Raw genomic sequence first — 6,565 nt, 5'->3', positions numbered from 1 at the left:
CAAAACAAAGTTGGAAATACGAGAATATTTTGACACCCCAAATTTTTTGAAAATAGGAATATTATTTGAAATTTGTGAACAATTTTTGAAACTGGACCATATTTTGAAACTACTAAAAAAATGAAACGCGAACATTTTTTAAAATTGTGAACAAAATTCTCTAAATGAGAAAATTATTAGAAAAGTTGTAAAAAAATTGAAAAAAAACATTCCAAACAATTTCTGAAAAACAAGTACATATTTTGAAATCCCATATTTTTTTTAAAAAAATGCGATTTTTTGAATTTCTTATCAATTTTTTGAAAACATGATAATTTTCTAAAAATTATTGTTTTTCAAAAGCACAAAATTTTAAATAAAATTCTGAATAATTTTTGAAACATGATTTTTTAAAATAAATAAAAATAAAGTTGGAAAATAAAAAATAAACTGAAAAGAAAAAGAAAAAGAAAGATAAAAAAGAAACTGAAAATATAAAATAGAAAAGAAACCATGAAAACCAAAAAGAAATAGTGAAACCCGTTCAACGAACCTTCTAGAAGAAGGTTCCCAAAGCTAGAAAAAACCGGTTGGGAACCTCTAGAATCAGGGCGGAGGTTCATTGAAGCAGAACCGGGCCATGGCCCATCCAGGATTTTCATAATATTTTATATACCTATGCACTCAGCCCAGTTTACCTCTTGATAAGTGACAACGGTGCCGCTGGTCATTTGTAATCGGGTTTGCTATTTAACAGTCGACTGTTATTCAATTCACCAACATTCAAATCGTTGGCCGTCCACTGTCGCGTGGAGATTCGCGCTGGGCTGTATGGTCTTCGGGCTTGTTTTTTCTGTCGGGTCCCCTTTTTTTGTCCCAGCCCGTTACCGCTCTGCGCCCCTCCTCTCTGCCTCTTCCGGTTTTTGTCCTTATTGAATTTTGGGCGTGGTTTTCCCCTTTCATTTGAGTGGCACTGTAGCGATAAGGGAGAGAGGAGATAGGGAGGAAGAGGGAGGAACGGGCGCTCGGGCGACGGAGGCGATTCCTTTCTGTTCATGTCGATTCCCAGATCCCCCACCTGTGGAGCTTGATTTCTTTCTCATTTCTCTTCGATTTATCGCCTCCTGTGGTTGGTTGGTCTCTCAATTTCTCTCTCGAGCGCGTGATTTTGTTCATTTCTCAGTGTGTAGCTTCCAGATCTAGGGGTCAGTTGCTGATGTGATTTTGATAGGGTTCGTGGTAGGTGTGTGTTGTGATCCGGGGCCGTGTTGTTGTAGATTCATGGTAGGTGCTTGTAGTTTTAGTGGTTTGTTCTGGTTCGCGTCGTCTCGCTGTCGTTCATCATCTGCTTCGTGTTGTCCGTCATTTTGTTCCTCGTCTACTCGTGGTAGGTTCAACGTGTTCAGTTTTTGTGATTCAGATAGATGTATGGATCAGTTATAGGGTTTTGAGATGGGAGTTTTTGTGGTTTTGGGTTTGTGATTTGCATTGGTAGGTGGTTTGTTCTGGTAGATGGGTGTTGCCTCCTCTGGCTGTGTTGGTTTCTAGGGTTCCTCCTGTGCCCGCTGTTGCAGGTCCCTTTTATCATGTGAGTGGATAAATCGCTCTTAGTGTTGGTTTAGATGTACTTAGGTTCCTTCTTCTTAATGCCATGGTAACTGTGTGTGTGTGATGCAGGTTTGTATCTTTTCCTTTGTGCCGTTGATGTGTATTTTTGCCTGAGTCTTACTGTGTAATCCACATAGTTTCAGTGTGCAAATTGCAAATCTAGTTTCTGTTTATTCCAGTAGATCATCCCAGTAGTAGTCTGATGCCATTGAAATGTTTCTGTTTATGCTAATTGTCATGCATCTTATTTTCCACGAACTATAGTGGAATTTAACTGTGATTTACACTATAATATAGGACATGATTCCACTGTAATATGCCTAATATTTGCACTGTAATTTACCAACTGTAGTATACCCCATAATTACAGTGTAATTTCTATGCTTCATCACTGTATCTACCCCAGACTTACACTGCAATTTATATGCTTCAAAACTGTAATAACATCTGGATTTACCTTTGAATTGCTGTAGGGCTTACACTATAATATACCACAGATTTACACTGTAATTTGTATGCTTCAGCACTGTAAATGTTGTATGATTTACACAGTAATTTTTGGACTGAGTATAGTGGATTTTACCTCTGAATTGATGTAGGGCTTATACTGTAATATACTGTAGATTTACACTGTAATTTGTATGCTTCAGTACTGTAAATTTGTAGGTCTTACACAGTATATGTCAGATGATTGACCTCTCATTTTTTACAGTGATTTCCATGCTTTTAGCTCTGTACTTCATGTAGTTTCTTGCATTTATTTCTTTTTTTCATGTGCAAGTGTGTCTCTGTGGCAGTAGTATTGAGCGAGGTCCTGTTTTTCACTCTGTAATTACTAGTATTTTTACTGTATATTTTTGCCTCAGACTTATTGTGTAATCTTCAGACTTACTATGCAAATTGCATGGTAGTTTCTGTGTAAGTCAGCCCATAGTTTCAGTGTTTCTTCACATAATTACTAGTATTTACTGTGTATGTTTGCCCCATTTTTACTGTGTAATTCATCATGTAGTTACATTGTAATTTACTATAGAATTATTGTGTAATTCATCATGCAGTTCCAGTGTAATTCAATGTAGAATTACTTTGTAATTCATGCTGTATTTTACTATGTAATTCATTATGCAGTTTCAGTGTAATTCATGCCGTAGTTTTACTGTGTAATTCAAAGCAGAATTACTGTTTTGTAGCTTCAGTGTAATTCACCCTAGAATTAAATTGTATTTTTGCCCAATAACCACTGTGTAATTCATCATATAGTTCAGTGTATCTTGTCCTTAGTTTTCAGTGTAATTTACACAATTTACTGATTCCAGTGTAATTTCCCCTAGAATTACGATGGTTTACATTGTAGCTACAATGTATATTCCCAGATTTTTGCAATGTATTTACATTGATTCAGTTATGTAATCTGTCATGCTAATTTTCACTGTACCCCTAGTCTTTATTCTGAATTTTTACAGTGTACCCCTAGTTTTACCGTGTTGCTTATTATATGTATTTTACAGTGTAATCTTTGCCCGAATTTACAGTGTAATATTCATGCTTTTAGCACTGTGATTTATAGGTTCAGTTTAATGGGTAAGCTTAACAGTGTGAGTAACAGTACAATTTGCAGTAGTATTTTAACAGTGTAAATACAGTAGGTTTGTTCCAGTCTAAGTTTTGATGCATTTTAACATTCATACACTGAAATTTCTATGGCATTTTCCACTGAAATTTCCATGCAATTTTCACTGTAATTTCTGCAATTTCCACTGTAATTTCTATGCAATTTGCACTGGGAATTACTATGTAATTACTAGGGGATTTTTGCACTGTAATTCTTGGTCAGTTTAGTCAGTTTTTAGTGTAATTACTAGGGGATTTTCCACTGTAATTCTTGATGTGCTACTGTTCTTTCTAGACTCAATCAGGCACTATGTGTTCTTGCAGTGTAAATTATAAAATTATCCAAGTTCTGCCTACTGCTAGTGATGAATTATTTTCAGAGTATCTAGTTTTTGTCTACTGATTGTTTCTTAACCTGTATCTAGTTTCTGCGACACATTTTGTTTTTGCAGATTTTCCTTGTAAGAGAGGTGAAGGGGCTGAAGAATTGAAGTGCTAGGGGGTAGCAGTAGTTTTTTGTTCCTGACTTGTTGGTTTTCCTGGGATTTCCCCAATTGCCTAAGCGGGTGAAGAATTGAAGATGTTGTTGTTCCTTCTTGCTCGTCTCCAGGTAAACCTTCACCTTCCTCTTCAGGTTCACCCCTGTCTCTCATGGCTGCCTGCCTTATCTGATTTTGATCTGCTCTTTGTTCTTCTCCCCTCCTTCCATGGCCGTAGGCCTGATTTGTTTCTTTTTTTGTGATGTGTTTTAGGTGAGATCTCTGCTGCTGTTATGTAGGAGGGGTTGGAGAGTTCCCAAAAGGGGCCTGCGTTTCCCGTAGCAAGTTGATGGCCAACTGTTTGTTGTGGTCCAGCGAGGCTGCCGTGCAGCGAGGTTTGGTGGTGGTGTCGGTTTAGTTGAAACCGGGCCAGGGTTTTGCCCGACCCGTTTAACTCGAAATAAGAAAACAAACAACGACCCGTGGGGTGGGGGGTTTGGGACAAACAGGTGTCATCTGTTCATTGGTTGGGGAATTTGAATGTTGTTGAATTGAAAAACAGTCAAATGTCAAATAGACAGTCCCGCTTTGTAATTACTTCGGAGTAGTGCGTTTTTGTTGTCCAGGTTGAACTGAGCACGGTTAATGCATTTTATTACATATTTATATGTAGAAATAGATGATAAAGAGCTATTTTCCTTGCGAATTCGTACATAATGCTTAATATTTTTTGAGTTGTAATTCTTAATAGTTTCGTTAACTGTGTTTTAGTATATGAAGATCATTGGAACAATGTTGCGTAATAATGTACTCCCTCCGTTCTTAAATATAAGTCTTTTTAGACATTTCAAAAGGACTATAACATACGAATGTATATAGACATATTTTAGACTGTAGATTTATTCATTTTACTCCGTATGTAATCATTTGTTGAAATATCTAAAAAAGACTTATACTCCCTCCGTCCGACAATACTTGTTATCAAAATGGATAAAAAGAGATGTATCTAAAACTAAAATATGTCTAGATAGATACATCTCTTTTTATCTATTTTGATGACAAGTATTTCTGGACGGAGAGAGTATTTGGGAATGGAGGGAGTAGAATATGATTATTTTGCCAGTAATTTGTCCGTTGACATATAGATTGAAAATTCAATAATAACAAAAGGTACAATCGTGAATGATGTCTAAATTTTTTGTGCTCTTTTTTAATTTGGCCCGGCCCGACCTTTTCTTTCAAGCTTTGCCACTGTCTACAAGGTTCCCAAAACCTGAAACGCTGAAACAGGTAAATGGGCCGGCCAGGTCAGCGTTTGATCGCTAGCTGTGTGCGAAAAGTGGACAGTTGGATTCAGAATTCGCCAAATAGGATATTCCGTCACCCAGAGCCTGAGAGCCAGCAGACGCGATCTTTTTGGGCGCGACTATGTCTCACTTGAAGCGAGACAAATCGTTCAGTCCCATGAAGCGACGTAGCAATAGGCCACGCCAGTAGCACTTATTTTGTTCCTTGATTTCGTTTGTCTTGCTATTTTTCTCTTTTATTTGTATTTTTAATATATTTTCAAAAAATTAAGATAATCCCCCAAATTTTTTTGAGAAAATGTTTGTGCAGTGTTACGAAAATGTTAGCGCAACTTTTAAAAAATGTTGATAGCATTTGGAAAAAATGTTTCAAGACACATTTGAAAATTAAATTAACACATATTCAAACAACAATATTCTAAAATATGTGTTTGAAAAAATCGTAACCATGCATTTGAAAAATATTAAATGTGTATAAAAACTATATCTGATTTATCTGAAATTTTTCAATGTGTATGAAAAAAAGTAGACATCAAACATAGGAGTATGTATGAAAAACTATTAACCATGTATTTACAAAATTTTAAACTTGTATAAAAATATTCTTCATGTGTAAACATAATAATAATATGCATCTAAAAAGTAGAAATCAAAACACATATATGAAAATAACATATTAATCACGTTTTTAAAAATGTGAAACATGTATAAACTAGTATTCCTGATGTATACAGAAAATGGAGAATCATTTATGCATTAATGTAGGTTAAAAAATATGTACACGGGAAATATGCTGACACATACAAAAAAGGAAAATTGTTTATGCAAAATAGTAGAGTAAAAAAATTATACACATTTTTTACTGATTTATACAAAAAAGTACAAAATGAATACAAAAACGCTGTAGACAAAAAAATATGATGTAAAAGTGTTAATCATGTATTTTAAAAATATTAAACATGATTATAAAAAAATTCTTGATGTATACAAAAAATGTTAAGAATCTGTATTACGAACTTAATATTAAACTATATGCTTGAAAAAATTGTTCAACGTGTACATAAAAATGCTCTACAGGTGTCTCCGATGGTACTTGTTGAGTTGGCATAGATCGAGATTAGGATTTGTCACTCCGATTGTCGGAGAGGTATCTCTGGGCCCTCTCAGTAATGCACATCACTATAAGCCTTGCAAGCAATGCAACTAATGAGTTAGTTGCGGGATGATGCATTAGGGAACGAGTAAAGAGACTTGCCGGTAATGAGATTGAGCTAGGTATTGAGATACCGACGATCGAATCTCGGGCAAGTAACATATCGATGACAAAGGGAACAACGTATGTTGTTATGCGGTTTGACCAATAAAGATCTTCGTAGAATATGCAGGAGCCAATATGAACATCCAGGTTCCGCTATTGGTTATTGACCGGAGACGTGTCTCGGTCATGTCTACATAGTTCTCGAACCCGTAGGGTCCACCCGCTTAACGTTCGGTGACGATCGGTATTATGAGTTTATGTGATTTGATGTACCTAAGGTAGTTCAGAGTCCCAGATGAGATTGGGGACATGGCAAGGAGTCT

At 35.9% G+C, this 6,565-nt stretch overlaps 1 long non-coding RNA gene across 1 annotated transcript; it reads left to right on the top strand.

Moving 5' to 3' along the window:
* The first annotated feature begins 809 nt into the window (after positions 1 to 809).
* Positions 810 to 4,355, top strand: LOC125535600. The gene is made up of 2 exons (XR_007294731.1): positions 810 to 3,808; positions 3,951 to 4,355. It is a non-coding gene; the product is annotated as an uncharacterized LOC125535600 (long non-coding RNA).
* Positions 4,356 to 6,565: the final 2,210 nt, after the last annotated feature.

This window comes from Triticum urartu, chromosome 2 (assembly GCF_003073215.2).
Source record: "Triticum urartu cultivar G1812 chromosome 2, Tu2.1, whole genome shotgun sequence".
In the NCBI taxonomy this organism is placed as follows: Eukaryota; Viridiplantae; Streptophyta; class Magnoliopsida; order Poales; family Poaceae; genus Triticum; species Triticum urartu.
This window is presented reverse-complemented; position numbering and strand designations above follow the sequence as displayed.